This window comes from Schistocerca americana, chromosome 2, assembly GCF_021461395.2.
Source record: "Schistocerca americana isolate TAMUIC-IGC-003095 chromosome 2, iqSchAmer2.1, whole genome shotgun sequence".
In the NCBI taxonomy this organism is placed as follows: domain Eukaryota; kingdom Metazoa; phylum Arthropoda; class Insecta; order Orthoptera; family Acrididae; genus Schistocerca; species Schistocerca americana.
In genome coordinates this window covers 123,916,252-123,940,572 of record NC_060120.1, presented here as the reverse complement: position 1 = coordinate 123,940,572, position 24,321 = coordinate 123,916,252, and the positions used below count along the sequence as shown (strand labels likewise).

Below are 24,321 nucleotides of genomic sequence, written 5' to 3'. Positions count from 1 at the left end.
AAAAAGTAATACAACACACGAAATCATAAATTTCTGGTTACTTTTTAAACGTTCTTCGTATTGCAAGAATTGTTAAGTTTCAATGCAGCCCTTCAAAGGAAACTTCTAACTTTTAGTAGAAACACAAATTAGGAACAAACCTCAGATTCTACAGATTGGCTGAACTATATGGGACTCGTTTTATGAATAGCAATAGAGGAACATACACTGACATGAACAGGCATTCGGTTCTATTTTTGCAGTAGAATTCTGACTTCCGTTCTTATGTTAACATTATTTACTCTATAATGTTGTGTTTCGGAAGGAGCTATCGTCTTTTGTATTCCTGATAGTCTAGACGCATTTGTCTAAAAATAAACGCAGACGGGACGTATCTGTACACGGCGTCGCCACAGATTAAAGTGCGCGCCGCGGCGGGTCCGGTACTAAGTTGTGAAACAGCCTGTAGTAGCGCCTTGTGACGTAGTGGGTTGGCAGATTGGGGACTCGCTCGCTCGCTCTTCAATTTACCGACAGACTATAGTGAGCCATGCTGCCACTATAGCCACCCCCAATCGCCAAAGTGTTGCCGTCGCAGGATTTTGTGCATGAACTGGCCTCTCGATTATGTCCCATATATTATCGATGGGCTTCTTATCAGGCGATTTATGTGGTCAAATCATTCGCTCGAGTTCTCTAGTATGTTCTTCAAACCAGTCACGAACGATTACGGCTCGACGACTTCACACCCCATTGTTTGGGTACATGAACACCATGATGGCTGCAAATGGTCTTGTAGTGTCCCATTCCATACATTTGACATGAACAATACAAATAACGACAAAAGAACTACACTTGCGTAATGTTGTGTGAATTTTAATGCGTAATTGTGATACGGACAAAGTGACGAAAAAACTTTAAAGACAATTTATCGGTTCTGATAATAGAAAAAAGACAATATTCCCCATGATATAAGATCATATGTATAAACTAAAAAACTGAGCACTATAATCTTTCTTATATTATAAAAGGACTGGAAGACAACGAACTTAGTCGTCTTCTGATGTTTTCTTGTGTCTTAGCTATTGTTTGAGTGCAGAAAGTACGATTATATTGCGACAGCGTTTGTCTTGCTCTCCTTTAATTACTAGAACATAATTCATGTGTAAAAGAGTTACGAAAATATAATAAGGTAATCTGGAGTGTAGAGTAATCATTTAAGGAACCCACGCCACATTTTTTATAACGTAAGAGTTCGTGTAGCATTTTTTGCAACTGCTGCGGAGCTAGCTGCGATCATTTTTGACTGAGAAAGTTGGCCCCCATTACGCGGCGTATTTAAACTTTTTATTTCCACAAGACGAAGTCGGAGCAGAAGAACTTATTTAAAATACTATCAAAATTAATTAGCATCAAACCACATGGTCTATTTTATCATAAAGTGACTATTTTCAGTGATACAATTTTTTGTAGGTCAGGTGCCTCTTTGCATCAATTTAATTACGCTAACGCATCTGATATTGTTTGTAGGGAGCTTGGCGCTCGTTTTCAATCAGAATTTAAAGTTTAATTTGGCAACCTGCAAATACAATATTGCTTATTTGTAATTATTTCTTACGAAGATTTTTGAAAGATAGCTGTACGAAATTTAACTTCACGAACTTAATAGACTCCTCATATAACTTATAGCAGAAAGAGACATTACAGTCTCCCAGTAGCCGAGCATAATAATTTCCAGTCAAGGATCGGATCGGTTGGATCAGAGGACTCAGTCCATTCCTTGGAAACAGAGCCCACGCCATTATGGAGCAACCACCAGCTTGCACGGTGCCTTGTTGACAACTCGGGTCCATGCTTTCATGGAGTCTGCGCCACACTCGAACCCTACCATCAGCTCTTACCAACTGAAATGAGGACTCATCTGATCAGACCACGGTTTTCCAGTCGTCTAGCGTCCAATCAATGTGGTCACGAGCCTAGGTGAGGCGCTGCAGGCGATGTCGTGCTGTCAGCAAAGTCACTCGCGTCGCTCGTATGCTGCCATATCCCATTATAGCCAAATTTTGAAGCACTGTCGCAACGGATATGGATATGTTCGTCGTACGTTTCACATTGATTTCTGCTGCTGTTTCACGCAGTGTTGCTTGTCTGTTAGCACTGACAATTCTGCGCAAAAGTCGCAGCTCTCCGTCGTGAAGTGAAGGCAATCGGCCACTGCGTTGTCCGTGGAGAGAGGTAATGCCTGAAATTTTGTATTCTCAGAACACTCCTGAAATACTGAATTCTGAAACGGAATACACCATTCGTCTAACTCCATCTACCATTCGGGTTCAAAGTCCGTTACTTTCAGTGGTGTGGCCGTAATCACCTCGTTGTCCTTTCCATATGAAGTATCTGAGTTCAAAGGACAGTTCCGCCAATGCACTGCCCTTTTATACCCTGTGTACGCGATACCACCACTATCCGTGTAATCCGTGTAAGTGCATATCGCTATGCTATATCTTTTGTCACCTCAGTGTATGTTGTGGCTGAATGATACAGGCTGTATTTCACAGGATTGGTACTTCCTGAGTCCATGCTGACTCTTTCAGAGAAGCTTATTTTGCTCCAGTATCATCATAATGTTTGAGGTTGGGTTACTCTCTAGCATCCAGCGATACTTCTCTGTAATTCTGTACATAAGATTTTTTTTCCTCTTTCGTAAGTAAGAGAGATCTCTCCTCTTTTGCAGCCAGGTGAGACTATTCGCTGCGCAAGAGATACTCGATAAACACGAGGCAGGAAAGAAGCTAGGTAATTGACGTAATCACCGTGAAATCTATCACGGATTCCCTCACCGTCTGGTCCCTTCTTTCCTTTAAGTACTGTTAACTGTTTTTCAGCACTGGCGTCTAATATCAGTATTTCTCCTTTGTGAGTCTGTAAGTAGGCCTAACATTGTCCTCAGGCGTAAAAGTGTTTTTAAAGTCGAGATGACAGGCATCTTATCCGCATGGCTATAACGGATCGTGCAGCCACGCCTCGATCCCTGAGTCAACAGATGGGGACGTTTGCAAGACAACAACCATCTGCACGAACAGTTCGACGACGTTTGCAGTAGCATGGACTATCAGCTCGGAGACCATGGCTGCGGTTACCCTTGACGCTGCATCACAGACAGGAGCGCCTGCGATGGTGCACTCAACGACGAACCTGGGTCCACGAATGGCAAAACGTCATTTTTTCCGATGAATCCAGGTTCTGTTTACAGCATCATGATACTCGCATCACGGTGAACGCGTATTGGAAGCGTTTGTTCGTCATCGCCATACTGGCGTATCACCCGGCGTGATGGTATGGAGTGCCATTGGTTACACGTCTCGCTCACCTCTTGTTCGCACTGACGACACTTTGAACAGTGGACGTTACATTTCAGATGCGTTACGACCCGTGGCTCTACCCTTGATTCGATCCCTGCGAAACCCTACATTTTAGCAGGATAATGCACTACCACATGTTACAGCTCCTGTACGGGCCTTTCTGGATACAGAAAATGTTCGACTGCTGCCCTGGCCAGCACATTCTCCAGATCTCTCACCAATTGAAAACGGCTGGTCAATGGTGGCCGAGCAACTGACTCGTCACAATACGCCAGTCACTACTCTTGATGAACTATGTTATCGTGTTGAAGCTGCATGGGCAGCTGTACCTGTACACGCCATCCAAGCTCTATTTGACCCAATGCCCAGGCGTATCAAGGCCGTTATTAAGGCCAGAGGTGGTTGTGCTGGGTACTGATTTCTCAGGATCTATGCACACAAATTGCTTGAAAATGTTATTACATGTCATTTCTAGTATAACATATTTGTCCAATGAATACCAGTTTATGATCTGCATTTCTTCTTGGTGTAGCAATTTTAGTGGCCAGTAGCGTATCTATAGTAGTTCGGTGGTCATAATGTTCTGGCTGATCAGTATATTTTCGCAACAGTCATCCAATGGTACCATTAACACAACGACGAGCTCAGGTCAAAATGTACAAAAACATTTTTCTTAAAGAAATGTTAATAGTTTTACATATCAAACAAAGGCGGTGAAAGATATATATCTTATGAACAGAAGTCCGTCTACTGTAAGTATTTCAGCTTTGGAGGCTTCCCGATACGCATTTCTGAACAAAAGTTCTGAAGGAATGACTTAGCTTCCTTTTTTATTATTGTCGACTAGCACCACGCAGATCAGATACGTATCCTAGCACTGCAGACAAGAGTCTAAGCGTACGCTAATTTAAACAATAAATAAACAACACAATAATACAGTACACCGAAAGGAATGCGTAAGCTGTTTGCTATGAGCCTAAGGACATATAAATGAAAGTTAAGGTTGCTTTTAACGAAAGTAATCTCAGCTTTGTTCCCGAGCTACCACAACAAAACAGGAAGTTTAGGAGACTAGCAAATTTAATTTACGGAATTAAATACAGTCGCTCGTGGCGATGTAGTTCAGAAACAAGGTAAACTTGGGCAGCAAATTACGATGCTTGACGAGACAGCGTCTCGCGCTTTGCGTCTTGGGCTAGGGCAACGTACACCAATAGACTCTGACTAAAACAGTCATAAAAGATATCGATGGGACAACGTTCATATCTTTTAGTTCCAAAAATAAACTCTAAGAAGTAGTAACTGAAATCACAGCACGAGAAACCTGGGAAATTTCATAAACAGTATGCGCGATGGTTTGCGTGTGCTAATGGAGGAGGCACATTATATTATAATCACAAAAAGACGACAATAATGCAAGACAGGGAGCACAACACACAAAATACTAATGTAAATAGTTGAGCGGGGCAATGAGAAATTTCCAAACGCGTTGTGCTAAGAATGAAAAAAATATATGGGAGTGGCGCAGTTCTTCATTATTTACAGAATGAATTAGAGTTGCAGGGTTTCCAAAAACATCTATTGTGATGAATGAAATTGAGTAAAAGATTCTTTCTTTTTTACATATTTATATTATATGCATACGATGAAAAGAATTTGATAAACTGATTCTGATAAGACAACTTTGCTTCTGTCTGACGATACATTGCAGATAATTAGTACCAAAGTTAATAAGCTATAACTGAGTAAATTCCCGAACATTACAAATGCTGCAAATTTTCTAATTTGAAGAAAAATTATCGTTGGTTTAGCTGGTAGGGAGTGCCTCCAGTGCGTGCACTGACTATGAATCTGGTACGCAGCTTAATTTCACTAACATATTTGTAAAACTATAGCACGCTTATTTCTAACTATGCCACCTTCACCCTAAAGTGAGCCAAGTTAATGTGTGCAATTCATTTCTAGCAATGAGTATAGTAAGCAGTCCTCAGTTATCAGCTGTAGTGGTCGTCCTCTGGTATGGAAGAGTGAAAGTTATTCGTCTTGAAAGTGAAGTTACCAGAGGGTCGTGGGATACTTTTGCTGTTGATACCCCAGGCTTTATGTATTTAACACATTTCTGCAGAAAAATCCCTCAAGGGAATAATATTAGACACTAGGATGTATTAAATTTTCAGAAGGTTGAGATGTACACTTCCTTTAAAAGGCCAACATGACCCTAGTACTTATTTGCTTCAACGAGAATGCTACGGACGGAACACAAAAAGCTATGTGCATGCACACGCTGATCTCTTTGGAGCAGGGTTGTTAAACGCTTTGCAGCCAGTTAAAATAATTTCCTTTTATCAGTAGAAACTAGTTGCAACCGTCCATTGGCCGCCACTTTAACAGCTTTCACCCAGACTCAAACCACAGAAACTGAAAAACGCTTGCATCGAACGCATTGGCGTGGTTCCAACGGTTGCAACTGAACCTAGAGAGAACCTAGGAGGTTTGCTGGCAACCGGTGTTCGGCAAGCACGACGTTGTGAGTGGAGGTGAACGGAGGGAGTCGCCACAGCTCCATTTTCTTCCTAACGTTCACGTAACGTCTTACGACATGGTGTGATAAAGCAGTTGTTCCCATGGGATCTTATGTTGTTGTATCGTAAAACAATACGTGTTAAAAAAAAAAAAACACTACAACGCTCTTAAATACCAGCATATTGCGAAATTGTGTTTCCCTGGTGGGCTATGGCGAAATTTCTCGAAGTTCTCTGGTTTTCTTTCATCACATACAGAATACTCAAAACAAAAAAAAAAGTATCACATATTGCAAGAGGTGGCAGCACTGGTGAACACTAGGAGAAATGTTCCAATTATGATATGTCTGCAGACGAATACCTGTTGAGATGTGTGCCAGTCTGCCTTCTTATTCCCGTCTGTTTGTTACGTACATCCTTCAGACTTTCTTCTCAATGACTCTCGCATTATTTGGAATACACACGTGTAACCTCCACACACTAAAATATTAAAAGAAATATGAACCAGATGTAACCTCCCACGGAAATAATAATTAAATGAATTTTAAATATTGTAACCTCTGAACAAAATTGGCTCCCATTTATAATCTATGTGCAGAAATGCATTCACATTTAAGGTTCCCACAAAATTCTTTTCTCATTTAATGTTAAGTTCGAAACAGAAAAATTCCCAAACACCAAAATAATAAAAACCTGGTAAATTTTATGACGACAGCAGCGCTGCGCCTCGGCCCTGCATTCTGAATAAAAAAAAGCAATAATTCTTACCTCAATAAAAACTGCGAATATATCTGCTCTTACCTGAAAAAATTTCGGCACAGCTCCGTGCAATGCTGGCCTATGCTTTGTGATTCGTGAAAGGAATTAATTATTCATTGGATAAAATCTTTAAATTGAAATGAATGATTTTTTTTAAAATTACTTTATATTATAAAAATTATTATTGTGGCATTTTTAAAAAAAAATTGGAATGACAATTCACGTACATTACTAGATATGCGCAAGGCTGCTTCTTTACCTTAAACAATAATACTCATCCTCCAGAGTCTCGACCAGAGCAGACTCTCGACACGCGCCGACACGCGCACACAACTGCCGAATACTGCCGACTAGCGACAAGCAACAACTAACTACATACTGCTCTCTGGTCAGAGACTCTCCTATGCCCTGCCCATCGCCGGCAATGCATACGTCTTACACACGAATCAATTTGGATTGCTTCACGTGCATCGGTCGCACGTTCCTGCAACACATGCTCATGTCGATAGGCTGGCCATACACCAATATCTCGAAATGTCCCCACAACCAGAAATCTGAAGGAGAAGGCATAGCCATAGAGAATGAAACATTGCATTGAGGTACTACGCTACGATCCGTTGAAAACAGCGTGGTTGCCCAGTCATGCAAAATCACAGTAGTTGTCTTTCTGAAAGGGTAGCGTTTTCCAATGGTGCTGGTAATTTATCGCGTATAAACCGGCGATACATCTGTTAAACTCATTGTTAAAGTGTACTTGCCTGCAAGTCTGTCAGAGACATATTCTGCCCAAAAATTGATGCTAAAGCGATCCTGATCCTGTGTTTATGATTTCCCGAGGGTTTGGATCTGCCCACGCATGCGTATTGTGGTAGTTTACCATGCAGCACCCGGTAGCTGAGTGGTCAGCGCGACAGACTGTCAATCCTAAGGGCCCGGGTTCGATTCCCGGCTGGGTCGGAGACTTTCTCCGCTCAGGGACTAGGTGTTGTGTTGTCCTAATCATCATCATTTCATCCCCATCGACGCGCAAGTCGCCGAAGTGGCGTCAAATTGGAAGACTTGCACCAGGCGAGCGGTCTACTCGACTGGAGGCCCTCGTCACACAACCATGCTGCAAAAGTAAGACGGCAGACACGAACAAATACTACACATTACTGGTCACAAGTAAAGCGGCTTATTTCTCAACAGGTATTGATCTCGAGGTATGTAATTGTAGGAATTTTCTTCGAGTTTCTACAAATATTACGTTCTGTAGGGCACTTTTCTTTAAACACCCTATATGGCATTCAAAACAGCTTCAAGTCAGCTCGGTATGGATGAATGTATGTTTCGTACCGTTTTCAGGGGAATGTTATACCATACCTCCTACAAACCACTGGTAAGTTCAAGGGACAATGATGGAGATGCATAGCGATCGTGCACCCATCTCTCCACGCAGCCTTCTCTCACGGAGTATCAACAATATTGAGAACTGGTGACTATAATTGCCAGGGGAGAGGCAACAATTCATCTTTGGTCTCAGAAAACTTGTCGTGGACGATGCGATCTATATGAACAGAGGCACTTTCTTCTTGAACACAGCTTCACCATTGGGTAACAAGCATTGTACTATGGGATTCACAAGATCAGCCAAAATAGTCGCATAGTCCTTGACAATAAAACGACTTTGCAGAAGCTCATGGAGTAAAACGACATCGATGTCCAAATTATCACGGACTACCCACCATGTCTCACTGATAGGACGTAAACTCGGCCAGAAGTTGAAAAAGTGTGAAACAAGACTCCTCCGCCTCGGGACTTTGGCCCGTTTCTCCATAGTCCAGGTTTATGTCTTCGGCACCAAGTTTTCCTGTTACTGGCATTTGCATCGCTGATACGTGGCTTTCGAGTTCGCCTTAGGTTCTACATCTACATCTGCGTGATTACTGTGCTATTCACAATAAACTGCCTGGCAGAGCTTTCAATGAACCACCTTCAAGCTGTCTCTCTACTGTTCCACTCTCGAACGGCACGCGGGAAAAACGAGCACTTAAATTTTTCTGTGCGAGCCCTGATTTCTCTTATTTTATCGTGATGATCATTTCTCCCTATGTAGGTGGGTCCCAACAGAATGTTTTCGCAATCGGAGGAGAAAACTGGTGAATGAAATCTCATGAAAAGATCCCGTCGCAACGAAAAACGTCTTTATTTTAATGATTACCACTCCAATTCACGTATCATATCAGTGACACTATCTCTCCTATTTCGCAATAATACAAAACGACCTCCCCTTCTTTGTTCTTTTTCGATGTCATCCGTCAGTCCTACCTGATACGGATCCCACACCGCACAGCAATACTCCAAAAAATGGCGGACAAGCGTGGTGTGAGGAGTCTCTTTCGTAGATCTGTTGCACCTTCTAAGTGTTCTGCCAATGAATAGCAGTCTTTGGTTTGCTCTACCCGCAATATTATCTATGTGATCGTTCCAATTTAGGTTATTTGTAATTGTAATCCCTAAGTATTTAGCTGAATTTACAACCTTCAGATTTGTGTGACTTACCGCGTAATTCAAATTTAGCTGATTTCTTTTAGTACTCATGTGAATAACGTCACACTTTTCTTTATTCAGGGTCAACTCCCACTTTTCGCACCATACCGATATCTTACCTAAATCATTTTGCAAGTCGTTTTTATTATCTGATGACTTTACAAGACGGTAAATGACAGCATCATCTGCAAACAAGCTAAGACGGCTACTCAGATTGTCTACTATGTCATTAATATAGACCAGTAACAATAGAGGGCCTATAACACTTCCTTGGGGAACGCTGGATATTACTTCTGTTTTACCCGATCACTTTCCGTCTATTACTACGAACTGTGACCTTTCTGACAGGAAATCACGAATCGCGTTGCACTACTGAGGCGATACTCCGTAGGCACGCAGTTTGGTTAGGAGACGCTTGTGAGGAACGGTGTCGAAAGCCTTCTGGATATCTAAAAATATGGAATCAATTTGACATCCCCTGTCGATAGCACTTATTACTTCATGAGTATGGAGCTCTTTTCGTGTGCGTGTTGGTGCTGACAGGGTTCCGGCGTTCAGTTCTGCAGTGACTTTTGTAGCGGTCGTCCTCTAATTTTTCGACACAATCACGTTGAATGACCGTCTGTCGCAATCATTAACTCACACTTTCACCCGCGTTGTGACTTAGAGGCTGATATTTTCAGCTTTCCTAGATGCGGTATAAATCTTCAATACTGTGCCCCTTGATTCATCAAACACTTCGGCTGCCTTGGTTACCGAAGTATCCACCAAACGAGCAACGACAGTTTGTCCACGTTCGCATTCACTTAGCTTCTACATAATGAATTCACAACTACATACAACACTGTTCTGACCAAGACGGACACTTGCAACGTGTTGAGGACATTGCACAAGTGCTTTTCATGGTCAAATACATCGGCGCAAGCTGCAGGCTTGGGCAGCATCTGCATTTATGTTCTAGGCATGCATTCCGCACGCTGTTTTCATATTTTTGTCCAACCTCCGTATAGTCATACTGAAGTCGGTGGCACCTCGTAACCACTGAAACGTCTCTGTGAAGTCGTTTCATAAGACGCTTGTCGAATTCGGTACAACCTATTCGTTTTACTACCTGATTTTAGCTCAATTCATGAACTCTTCCAGAAAGACTGAGCACTCAAATAAGGCCTATTGATTATTATATGTGTGTTTTAATGTGGGTTTCGGTTTTGTTTTGTGGGAATCGCTGAATTGGTCATCGCCTGCTGGGAGCAGACGATGTTGCTTCTTGTTCAAAGGAGAGCTTAGGATGACCAACTTAGGTTTCCAATACCTGAATCATCTTAGTCGAGGACTGTGTCGAAGGCTGTTTTTGTGTGTGAGGTTGGTGACGGAGGGCTACCCCTCTGGTAGCTTCCGCTGCACGTGGAGCTAGGTAATCTCTAAAGAGAAAGGGACACTCTTCGGTGAATGCTTGGTGACTACGGATCGTAACTCTTAAGGGGGGTTTCAGGTGATAGGAATCAGGTTGAGTTAGGACTTCGTTATGTTTAACTGGTGAAATACTTAAGAACTTCAACTTAACTGAAGCGTGTGAAGCGAGCTATTTTTTTAATGATTTTTAATCTTATATTTTGTGGAAATTGCTGTTGTCTTCGTGTGTCGATTTTGTGCCACGTGTTTGGTAATCAATGACCCTTCTGGTCCACCACGGCACCGAAATAGGCTTTATTTTAACGATTTGCTTGTTTAATGAGGTACAATTTCTGCAAGAACATCCGTTCTTTCGTGCGCTTTCTACAAAGCAGCACAACAGTTTGAGTCAGAATGCACCACGTGCTCTAGATCGGCCGTTTGCAAGCAGCATGTTAAATAATTATCGCACAGCCTTGTGTATTCGTTAAATCTCTGTCCAGAATAGTGCATGCGTAGAATCGTAAAGCAAATCTCACTGAGATATTTTTATGGTATTAATGCAAAGGAGATTATAGTATAATGGTCTCCCACCCCCGTCTTCTGTGTTTCTTCTTGCTGTAGTTAAATTGTGCTCTGTTTCATTCTCACGTAATTCTTACTTAAATATTTCGAATCAGGCACCAGTTATGTGTAGTTAGGATGTACAACCAAATATTTAGTTACAATAAATAATTTACGTGAAAGACAAATCCTTTGGTGTCGACCTTACCCCCTTACACTGTTTTCCATTCCTGAATTAATCAAGTTGCTTCATGCACGACATGGAGTGCTATTTATCCGGCTGCTTAAAGAAATTTGCGTTCTTGTAATTAAATTATTAAAGTAATTAAACTAATAATTTTCCAGCTCCGTTTTTTTCTAAATGGTTAGGAAGGGCTTGGGCTGGTGGCGACCCTGAATTTCTGAATTTTTATCATTATTTGTGTGAGAGAAGCGGCTAGAAATGCGAGATAACGTATATGGCTCGATGAGAAACGTCGTAAACATAGAAATACGTTACACCACTAATTCGCAAAGTTTTCTCTGAACCAGTTCGACTGTGGGCTCATACTTACTGGAAAGTTCCTGCTTCTACTATAGTTTACTTTCACTCATGTTAATTTTCGTTATTAACTGTGGTGCAACAGGTATATGGCTAGCGCTATGTTAAGTATGAGACTGAAACGGCCAAGATTGAGATCACTGATTTTTTGGTGATTTTTGCCGGAATTGTAGAAAACCTAATTCCACGCACAGGTTTCCTAGAGCGAGCGCTGACTGTCCCATGTGGTCCTCCTCCACCCTCGTCCACCTTCCACGCACAACACACGTGGGAGGTCTGGCCGCCCGCCGCGGCGTGTTTCATGTGCTGATCCCCGTGGAGGGCGCGGAACGGCTGTGCCGAACTCGGCTGAACCTCGTGTTTTTGCTGTGCGGCCGCCTGCGGCGTCGGACGTTCCCTGGGGGCGGGGCTGGAGCATCCCATCCAGCCCGCCAGTGGTCTTCAGAGAGACAGCAAGGCCCCGTCACTCAGCTGACAGGGTGGTTGGGGGGGGGGGGGGGGGGGGCACCGCGGGGCGAAAAACCTGAGCACTCAGCCATCTGAGATGAGATGTCGCCGGCCACCCCGGGCCGTCCGTCTTCTGGCGAAGTGGACGTCCAACTGTTCCGTGTTTGCCAACGTAGCGGTTCCTGGACGTCCAGTGTGAATGCTGGCCAGAGGACGAAGAAAACAGAAACCTCAAACAGGCGAATTATGACATCCACACGGGGCCACAGCCAACGGAACAAAAACTAGTCTCGTGATAGTTCGTTTGTGTAGAAACTGTAATCAGTCGCTTCTTTTTTTATTGGTGAATTGGTCACTTAGGATGACGCAATAACTTCATTTTGTCCTCTTTGTGTGGAGCTTCATCTGTTTGCAATGCTCCTTCATAATGTTACTAATCTATTGCTTTTGTTCTTACATCCATCTTCTTCCGGTGATAGCAGGCCTTTATTCGACTTGAAATCTTCCGAAACTGTTCTTTCTGTTTCGAAACTTGTGTCGTTCTAATATGCGTACTTTTGCTTTGTTAGACCTCTCAGGGTTTTTCCGAGCTTCCTTAATCCACATCGTGGTGGTCTTCCTGTTTCAGAGGTAATCAAATATTTGTTTGTATAGTCTATTTTTGTTCATTCTGCACAGTTGTACATCAAAAATCAACCTCCTTTCCCTCATGGTCTCCGAGCTTTTCTGCTCATTCTTTTACACTTGTTGATTGTCCTGAAGTTTGAAACGTCCCATTAGAAAAATTATACATGACTGTGCTTAAACTGACACACAATATTTTTTAGCGCAACGCAATCTGACTTTCAGTAATCCCTACAAGAGAATTGCCCTGACTAAATTAACCTATACGTTGCACAAATCACTTACCTCACAAAAATCTTTGTTACTCAAACTACTGCAATACAGCGAGCGCCACTACTGCTAGCTAAATAAAAGATTCAAACTACTGAAGGCACTAACTACTGATAGGCATAGTTAGCTAATGAAAGATTTTTGATAGAGAACAAACAATGTATTTACCTTAAAAGTGTTGAAAAGTCATAATATATATAGCAGATAATGACATCCATTCTTACAAATGTACTGTTTCTGATAGACACACGTCCAGATCATCCGCTCTCAAGATTCTGCCTTTTCTCTCTCCACATCCACCACTGCTGGCGGCTCACCTCCAACCGCGCAACGCTACGCGCTGTTAACAACCAACTGCCCAACACAACAACAGCCAACAATAATGCAAACCAGCCACAGACTGCACGCAGCACAGCCAGTGATTTTCATACAGAGCGCTACGTGGCGGTGGCGTAACCAATGTAAGTACCTAAACAGCCTACTTACATAACCCCCATGCTCCCCACAAAAAATTTTACAAATTGTTTTGGGCAGTGACCAATACAGATTTGAAAATTTTTTTCATAATTACAATAACAAAGAAATCAAATGTACACACTTATCGATACATTGTTGGTCAAAAGCTAAAATTTTCTCACAGTCCATAAAGACAGTCCTGATCATTCATCACAGTAAAATTGCAGTGTTTTTCTCAAAGTCTGAGTAGTAAAAGAAAATGCACACGGAAGTAGTGGATTTCCATGCAGTCTTGAAGAAGTAGTGTTGTCCTTCCAACGGAAAGACAGTGCTGACTCTTGACATGCACACAGGTAATGGGAGACAACAGAGCAAACCCACAGCAGAGTCAGTCGAAGTTTTGAAGAATATTGGTAGGGAGATTATCACAGAGCAGACCACTGTAGTCCTGTCAAAGATTACGGTATTGGTGGGCCACCAGAGGTGCAGACACAGTGCAGTCCTTGTAGAAATAATGGTATTGGTGGGCCATCAGAGATGCAGACCCACTGTAGTCCTTATAGAAATAATGGTATTGGTGGGCCGTCAAAGATGCAGACCCACTGCAGCCCTTGTAGAAATAATGGTACTGGTGGGCCATCAAAGACGCAGACCCACTGTAGTCCTTGTAGAGACGGCCAGCAGCCATCTGTTGCGACTGTACAGGTGCACAATCACCATCAAAGAGTCCTGCGGACAATATAGCAAGTCCATAAACCACCACTTGTGCACGCACAAAGTTTTTGAAATTGTCCTTAGAACCAGCATTGTTGTTAATCAGTCCCTTGCTGAATTATTAACACACGTCCAAACACTAACAGGCCTCTTTCTTTTCACATATTGTGCATATACTATGACCAACAGAAACGTGTGCAGTGAAATGTACCTTACAAGTTAATAATTTGATGAACTGGTGTCAATTACAATTTTATAACATAATAATACAATAACAAAGGTACAAAATACAACATTAAAGAACATAACAATACAGATAACATTTGTAGTAGTACAGGCTTTACAAAAGAATAGAAATAAACAGATACATCAGTGTTACAGAAATTATGACCTAAGTACATACATCAGAATAACTTTTGAAACATCAACTTCACACATGAGCATTAAAACAGAACAAAATAAATAATGTCTAAATATCTTTACAAAGAAAGTAACATATTATTAGAAAAATTCTACAACATATCTCTTATCAGATAAACACATAAAGACAGGAAGAACACAAATACACAAGGGTCCACAAACACATAGTGGGATAACACAAAAGGAAAAGACATGGTAGGTTTTACTGCAGTATTTTCCAAACAAAACTTCTCCCTTCATTCATCATTATTCCCAAAAAGTCCTATCTATACCTCTTGTCCCTAAACCCTAGTGTTTTGTTCATATCCTCTTTAAAAATTCTGTTTTGGCCAAACCATTTTCTTATAGCTTCTCAATGCATATCTTCCAATTCATCACAACTCGTTCTGTTATATAGCCTACCCCCTCTTAAGCTAACTTAAATCTACTACTGATAGGCATAGTTAGCAAATGAAAGATTTTGATAGAGAACAAACAATGTATTTACCTTAAAAGTGTTCAAAAGTCATAATATATATAGCAGTTAATGACATCCATTCTTACAAATATATTGTTTCTGATAGACACACGTCCAGATCATCCGCTCTCAAAATTCCGCCATTTCTCTCCCCACATCCACCACTGCTGGCGGCTCACCTCCAACTGCGCAACGCTACGTGCTGTTAACAGCCAACTGCCCAACACTACAATAGCCAACAACAATTCAAACCAGCCACAGATTGCACGCAGCACAGCCAGTGATTTTCATACAGAGCGCTACGTGGCGGTGGCGTTACCAATATAAGAACCTAAACAGCCTACTTGCAAGTTTACACGTGCCCTCAGTCTCCATTGCACTTATGAAACTTTGTACGTTTGTGCTTCCCGCGATCTCTAACTACACTAGCTTGTGGTCCTGGTTCTTCTATATTGCTCCTTCTTCTTTAATTTCACAATCCTGGGTTTATTGGCTGCAGATCTACAGGTAACATCTTTGGCCTACATTTTCAGTTCCACGAATCTTCTGCAGCAAAAAGCTATCATGTCACAGAATTTGAACCAGCCAGACGTCTCTTCTCTTCTTAATCATCTCAAACAGCCCGCGGTTTTCTTTAGTTCCCTAGAGAAAATTTCCATTTAAATAGCTTCCCATGGGATACTGAGAATCCTTTTGAAGCAACACATTTGGAACCCTTGAATCCGTCTCATTTCGTCCACGACAAATGTCCAGGACTCTCCCCCATAAAAAAGCACCCGCCAGCTAAATGGCTTGTTCTTCAGCGGTAGATTATGTGTGGTTGCTGTGAAAATTCTTTTCCTTTCACAGAGTGCTGCCTTGGCTCAATTTATTCCGCATCTTTCTGCTGTCCTTGTGCTGTCACTATGTTTTCCAATTGGGCAACATTTTGTATATCTTCGAGACTCTACCTGTTCAGTGATACATTTACAAGCGCACTGAGTTTTCTAACGAAGGATATTCTCTTTCTCAACCAGTTTATTTTGATTGTTTTCCAAAAGATATAGGAAGGGATATCACGTTATTCTTGCAACCAAATAAAGCCTAGGTAGTAACTTTCTACGAACCATGTATTCATTTCCATTGAAAGCGCCACATTTCATAGTCACTGTGCAGAAGATGCAATGAAGGACGACTGGAGTTTGTCGCCCCATCTACGTCGACATTTTCAGAGATAGTGCTCTGATAGGGCAAGCATTGACAAAAAACAAGATGTGACCATGTCCTACCTACTATTTACAGTGGTGGATGATGAGAAACTGATAGAATGGATAAAAAAATCCTTGCTTCTAAGCTGTATGGTTACCCCTATACGAGGACCAAACTATGATGAATAATGCTTCGAGACAAATAGCAGAATTCGTGGAGAGAACAAGTTAGAAAAGTACTGTATATTTTCGTTTTATCATATTGTTTCTTAGTTTATTTTCAGGCAAATGTGCGTATTGCAATAAACAAAAAAGTTTATTTTTTGCACCATTCCACTTGCTATTCTTGTATTATTATAATAATGAAGCGTACAAAAAGGAAACATCAGAAACTGCTCTATATTATATAGGTTTAATTTATAAATATGTGCTTACATATTTTGAAAAAGACTCTGCAACGCTATGAAGTTCGAAGCCTACTGAGTCCTCTTAACTTAATTGCTTTGCCATTGTATTATCCCTGCACCTACGCGGCTGCTGAAGTTATCTGTAAATGAATCTCGCACAGAAAGTCTTTCAACGTGTGAATAACCTCCACTGCTTGCTAATGATCCAAGATCTAGAGTACATGCTGCTTAATTCAAATGGAGGCTGCTTATATTTCTCTAAGACTGCATCTCTAAGTAAATTGTATAAACAGGAAGCAACAATAATCAGTCTATCAGTCGTTTCTGGCTTTAGACTGGTTGGCGAATATAATATTCGAAATATATGAGTTAACAGTGCGAAGGCATTTTAAGAAACTCTAGGAGCTCTTGAATGACGGTAGTGAAAAACGAACTTTGTTAATCACTACTAGCAATTCGGCGAGAGAAAATTTCCAACATCTTGCGATGTAATTGAAATTCCTCGTCGCCTACAAAACCACGTATCACTACTAGGTCCGAATTCGGCAGTTTAGTAGGCGGAGTAAATATCTTTCCACTTCCAAATTATTATTATTACTTTTGCCCAAAATTCCACTGTCGCCTTCCTGCCCGTATGGCCAGACATCAACGAAAATCAATTTGCAGTTCACGTCAACCAAAGCAATAAGAAAGGTAGAGAAAAAAATGTATAATTGTAATACAATAAACCTGGTTGCTCAGGGGAAAAAATTCGCACATGTTTTGCATCGATGGCACCAACACTGTTAGGAAATCGCCACTTTTCTTCAAATTATTTACATTTTGATTTTAACTGATCGGTGGGATCGTTGGCAAAAGGATCGGCTCTAATTCCTTCCGTAGAACTAGTAACACAACTCGTAAGACGTTGCCAACATAACTAGAAGATATTCTGAACGCAGATGCCAAAGATATAAAAATATCTCCTGTTGCCTTAAATTTAAAAACAAAATAAAAATAATATAGATGTAATATTCAAAATTACTACTACTTTTAGTACTAATACTATAATAATTGTTTAATTAAATTGTTTGTTTTAGGGAAGATTGCAAGAAAAGGTGGCACTACGTTAAGTACACACATCAAAAAAGGCAGAGGAAAGAAAAAAGTACTGGAAGTTCTACTTGCAGTAAAGGCACTGAATGGGGACTGACTGATATGTTCACGTTTTTACACAAAGTAGATCAGAAGTGAGAGTAAGTTCCCACTGTGTTTGCCGGTTTTCCTTACTTTTCACTCCTTTGAATTTTTATTATTTTTATTGAATTGTTTTTGTAATATATTTCACAGAAACACATCCATCGTTGAGGGAAATGAAGTGCAAAGTCCACGTGGAACGAGATACAGAGTGGTGTGCCAAACTTCGTCCAATAACGATGTTTCTCCAGAAAACCTCGAAGACATCACACCATTCAGACCTCTCGTTAACAGGAGACGTCAAAATGACAAAATCTTGGAGTCGATGAATTCTCGGTGGGCTGACTCATACTCAACAACTCCAACGCCATCAAGTGTGGATAACACCGACATTGCACAATCTGGTTACACAGAGACTGAAAAGCAAACGGACCAATCCTTGTAATATTGTAATGAGTCTTACTTCTTATTTTTATAGTATGCTTTTCTCCTTTTTTATAACGTCTACATTATTAATAAATCAGTAACACATTGAGGAAGATTTTTAATTTTATATACCTCATTATTGAAGCTAGTTTTTCGTCTGAATCTATAGAGTATGGATATCTGGGAGAAGAATCCTTGATATCTTCTTTGACGAGATCGAATAAATAGTTGAACTGCGACATATTCAGCCTGCAATACTCCCTAAATGTCTGGTCATTTTTCAAGTTCCATCTGATGCGTTGTTCAAAAAAGCCTACCTTAATTCCTGTTCGGAAAATCGGCTGTGCTTCGGCATTCCCTCATATAACTGTAGTTGTATTTCTCCATCTTCAGCGTTTTCTAACACTGGATAAAAAAACAAATCGAGTTCACTCTCCGTTTCGTTTCATATACAGGAGACCAAATAACGCTGTGTGGCTGACGTGCTATTCTGTTTTTCGACTCTGCTTTTCTGGTTACAATGAAAATTCTATACAATTCATCTAGTATCATACTTTACACGATACCATAAGTTCAAGATTGTCTGCTGAGATATTAAAGCTATATTTAACAAAATGTTACAAATGAAGGAAATAGATCTTTGCCCTAGGCCTGGGATAAGCATCGCATTCTTATGGGGAAAAATTGTACACAAAGGAAATTGTTGTAATTACAGGCTAAAGGAGAATTACGTATTTGTCAGGTACCACTGCTATTAACATGTCTAATAGTTTAATATATCAAATCCATCACAGTCATCACCATCATCATCATCATCATAATTCTCCATCTTCGTGATCGTACTGAACATCGAAACATGACATTAACATATCACTAATTTAAATACATAACATCTTAACAGAAGGAAACACATTGTATTATCATTATTTGGCATTTTCTTGCCACATTTTTCTGCAGTTTTTCCGGTACAGTCTGCATCCCCATTACATCTTGATTAGAGACTCGATGGAGCGGAAAACTGTATTTAGAGTGCAAAGTTTCCAAGATGCTGAAAAAGAAAGATTCCATTCGTACTTTATTGAATCCCATTACCCTCCCGATCCTGACTTTCTCCTATTACCTCAAACTGAAATTATGACGAGCGATAACTGAGCTAGTCCACCTCTACCACTTGGGTTTCTTTATGAAACGCCATTACTTGCCGCTAAGTGATACGCTAAATGTCGGAAGTGTTTAAAAGTAAAGCCATAGAACTTAGAATCCAGACTGAAACAGTGCTCTGCCACTTCAGTTTCCTCTGTCTCAGAAAATACTCTCTTGAAGCGCCCCAATGATGCCACTCAATAGACCGTTTTAAATCTTTTACGTAGTGTGAATTCATCTCATCCAAGCCTTTTAGCCGCATTTCTAATGTAAGATCACTTTTCTATTAGCATCTTAGCCTCCTCTAACGTTTCAGAAGACAACGGGGTGGAGGAAGTTTTTCTCTCGTAATTTTTCTAACATGAAGTTGAAATAGTCTTATTAATACTGAATTATCGATGTAAAACATAGAACTACAAATTAAGGTCCATTAAATATGTTAAATACACCTACGCGTTCGGTATTAAATACGGAAAAGGAAAAGACTAACGTTGTGGAGTAAAGGTGCGGAAGCTTACATTTGTCCCAGATAGTTCCTAGGGTCTTTGCTCCGTGGCGCTGATTTCTGAACTTCTGGTATCAGGTGCCATATACGGCATCATTTTAAACCAACAGCTAAACTTAAAGCGTGAGTTACGTTATGTACCTACATACGGAGTACTGATAATTCTTTGGGATTTTGTTATAGCAGACAGACAGCCATCAGTTACATGGTAACAGGTCGAGTGTTCCAAAAGAATAACTCACCTCATATCTCGAAAGCATCAGAGAGCAAACCACTAACACAGCACACCTAACTATTCCACCATATAAACTCTCAACTGGAGATGCAGGGCGGCCACACTACAACCACAAGTAGGAAAAATACTAGATTCGGATCTTAGTCCCATGTGCACCATTGCCCTCGCCTAATCTGTGAGTCGGCCAAACTATGTCTGTCGCATAACGCCAGACGCATCCGTCAGATTTCGCATAGGAATCGTTAGAGTGGGATTCCTATGCAGCATATGACGCATGCGTGTGGCGTTCTTCGTCATAGCATCGTTTAAACAGAGCGAGAGCCTTACGGAGATGTTCAATAAGTCTAGTGGGAGACGCTGCAACAGAGGCGTTGTGTACTACAGAGAGATTTTCTGTTGAAAATCGGAGAGTGTGCGTTCGAAGAAGAGTCGGGCAAAATATTATCTTCTCTCAGACTTTTCGTGAAATGACTGCGACAAGAAAATCTGAAAAATTACAGCTCATGTGGAAGTTTATTGACCAGTCACCCTTCGCACATACCATTCGCTACTGAAACAGGGAACGCACTGGAAGGGGTCCGCAGCTCGTGGTCGTGCGGTAGCGTTCTCGCTTCGCACGCCCGGGTTCCAGGGTTCGATTCCCAGCGGGGTCAGGGATTTTCTCTGCGTCGTGATGACTGGGTGTTGTGTGATGTCCTTAGGTTAGTTAGATTTAAGTAGTTCTAAGTTCTAGGGGACCGATGACCATAGCTGTTAAGTCCCGTAGTGCTCAGAGCCATTTGAATGAGCAGTGGGAGGAGGAGGATCACTGTGGTACTGGAAGTACCCTTCATCAAAGACCGTAACGTGACTTGTGTAGTTAGACGTAGATTAAGATGTACACAGTCGAGTGACATTAATGTGACCACCGCCAATGCTCGATGTCAACGTCCAACAACCACGCACAGATGGCAGGTGGCAGCACTAGGAGTTGGGGATATTTAAAGCCTGTTAGGCAGACGCGATAAAACAGTGCAATGGTTGTCGTATTGGGGAAACCTAGCAATTTATCTGACGTCTAAAAGGATCTTTTTGCCTGTCTCCAACCTGCGAGCTTACCCCTCCAATAGATGCTATTAGGATAAATAATAAATTCAGGCATATTCGTGATTTTTTTGTTGTTGTCAAGTTATTTAGGGACTGATATTTCTTCCCAGTCGTATCTCTCTGTCAAAATGCAGTTACGTCGCTGGACGTTTCCAAATCACTCTTCCTCTGTGGAGTTCCTATCGCCAGAGACACATTGGAAGGTTGTTTGGTCCAATGTCAGTCTATGTATTTTTCCGATGGAAGTGGCGTCCTCGTAGTATCGAGTTCTTCATAACCTTGTCCCCACCAACGTTCGACTTTTTCGCCTTGCCCTAAGTGAGGTAGACCGATGCAGTCGTAGCCAAGAAAAGGATACATTACGTCATCAGTTAGTCGCCTGCGAACACAGGCAGTGGAGCTGGCTTCGACGACAACTGGCATTTGTTGGCAAGGTGGCGGAAGCGGCAGTCTCCAGCGAGATTCTCATGCGCCACGACTTAACCTCCTTTCCCAGAACGAAGAACAGTACGGTTGTGTTCGTTACGTGGTGGGGAACGGGACACTCGTGCCTTTTACAGATACACGGTTACTGCTCGTTGGAATAGCAAAGTTTATTGTGAATGTGCTGTACGTCGTATTCAGTCGTCTACGATTTGCTAAAGCGTAGAATCCCTTTTCTGTTCGTATGTTTCATTCATGTTACCTTGCTTTTGATAAACTTGACAAAAGAAAGGCGTGGAGTTAACTAGCTCTCTTGGTATTTTCGTTATGATCCCTTTTCAGACGTATTGTTAGAGTTTATTTCATTTTTATGGCCCTGTTAGTCTCTTTTTGAGTTTGATTAAAAAACAAACAAAAATTATTGCAAGCCAAGACTGGAAATGTACTTTTCTCTTTTTTCAGTGACACAACCATGTAGAATTAAGTCCGATCTGGTTTCCTTCCGTTCTGAGTAGGGAGTTGTAACGTTTCCACACAAAAAATAAATAAAATTTATAAAAAAATCCAGTACTAGGTATACGACCAGCACTGTGGCAGGCGGGGAGAGAGTTATCGTGGCCAGAGCTCGGGATTCGACCTCTGTCCATCATGTCCCATCCATCCTGAAGCTGACTGTCCGTCCTTTCCTGCTGCTAGATTTGCTGCCGGCAGGTTCGAATATCACGCAAGGGTTGCGGAGATGCTTTGGGAACTCAAATGGGAATCCCTGGAGGGACGACGACGTCCTATCGAAGGTCACTGTTGAAAAAATTTAGAGAACTGGCATTTGAAGCTGGCTGCAGAACGATCCTACTGCCACCAACATACATTTCAGGTAAATGTAAATGTCGTTTGACTAAGGCCTCCTGTAGTATAGGCCGTTCGCAGGGTGCAAGTCTTTCGATTTTACGCTACTTCGGCGAATTGCGCGTCGATGGGGATGAAATGACGATGATTACGACAACACAACACCCAGTCGCTGAGCAGAGAATATCTCCGACCCAACAGGGAATCGAACCCGATCCCTTAGAATTGACATTCTGTCGCGCTGACCACTCAGCTACAGGGGACGGACACTTTTCAGGTAAGGACCAGGAAGATAAGGTACGAGAAATTAGGGCTCATACGGAGGCATGTAGACAGTCGTTTTCCCCTCACTCTACGTGCGAGTCGAACAGGAAAGGAAATGACTAGTTGTGGTACAGGGTACCCTCCGCCACGCACCGTACGGTTGCTTGCGGATTATATACGTAGATGTACATGCAGCTGTACATGCAGTTTGTTTTTCCTCAGCTCAATGTGATGTGTCACACAGCTTGCAGTGTACATACGTGGTTCGAACAGTTGCAGGGTGAGTTTACCGTACTCCCTGGCCACCAAACTTCCAGGGTTTAAACTCGACTGGGAATCTATGGGACTACCTCGATCGGGCTGTTCGCGCCATGGATCCCCAGAAATCTAGTGGAGCTTCTCGCAGCCGTCCACGCTGCAAAAGGTGGCTATTCAGGTGTCTGGCAAGTGGTCACTTTAATGTGACTGGACAGTATACAGGTTGAGACTTATTAACATTTTAAAAAACCGCAAAGCGACGTAGATGACAATGAGACAAGTAATTTAATATAAGACACATAGGGCCGCATAAATCTCGAAATAGCCGAAAAGTGAATGACGTATGTTGAACATGTGCAGTCAACAAATGATGTACCTCGTCACTGGCGCAGCGGTTGAGTCTGACAACCAGTTGAGATCACGAGACCGGTGTGTGAAATAATAAATGTTACCTCAATGTAAACACATAATTATGTAATCGAATGAAAAAAAATACTATCTGCCACACGCAAGATTCGAACTCAGAGCCTCAAGCGCTGTACTCACACATGTAGGTCCGGGACACACCGATGTGAATACTTGACTTGGGTTGCAATAATCAGATGCGACAGACAATAAGCCCAAACACCGCACGTGTGGTGAGGCACGTCATCTGGTGACGTCACATGTTCAGCATTTGTCGTTCACTTTTCGGATGTTTCCCAATATTTGCGTCTCCATGTCTCTTTTGTTAAATTAATTTTCTCAGTGTCATTTATGTCTCGTCGGGGGTTGCTAAACGTTAATAAGAACCACCCGGTACTTGCAAATACAATGTGTAAGAGCACTTTTCGGATATTTCGCGATATTTGCGTCTCCAAATGTCTTTTGTTAAAAAAATTGTCTCAGCATCATCAACGTTTCTTCGGGTGTTTTTAAACGTTACTAAGAACCACCCTGTGGATGTAGATGCAATGTGTAAGAGCATAAAAAAGCCGAGTGTGATAAAATATAGCTTACCCTAGCTTCCGAGAGTTATCCTTCATGCAGTAGTCGATAAAATGACGATAAGAGCTGTGTACCCCAAAGGTAAAGTAAGATCGTTACTGCATTCTGAAACGAAGGCGGAAATCACAAATCAGAGACTGAATTTTTTCGTTATGAGAGTATTGAAGGGCGACCTATTTTAATGGTTAAAAGCCATTTCAGAAGCCAAGATCGCGCAAAATACTTTTTAGTCAAGAGAAACAGTATCAACAGCCTTAGCTGTCATCTTCAGGTCATATATATTTTTTTTTATAGGAAAGCATGTTCATTTTACGCTGCCCTCATGCTCAAAACATCAAGTGAATA

General features: G+C 41.6%; 1 long non-coding RNA gene across 1 annotated transcript in view; it reads left to right on the top strand.

Moving 5' to 3' along the window:
• The window catches only part of LOC124596610, a 70,571-nt gene extending 52,349 nt beyond the window's left edge, over positions 1 to 18,222 (top strand). The window contains exons 2-3 of the long non-coding RNA XR_006978329.1: positions 17,707 to 17,862; positions 17,957 to 18,222. This is a non-coding gene — a long non-coding RNA (uncharacterized LOC124596610). The remainder of the gene's footprint in view (positions 1 to 17,706; positions 17,863 to 17,956) is intronic.
• The last annotated feature ends 6,099 nt before the right edge of the window (positions 18,223 to 24,321 follow it).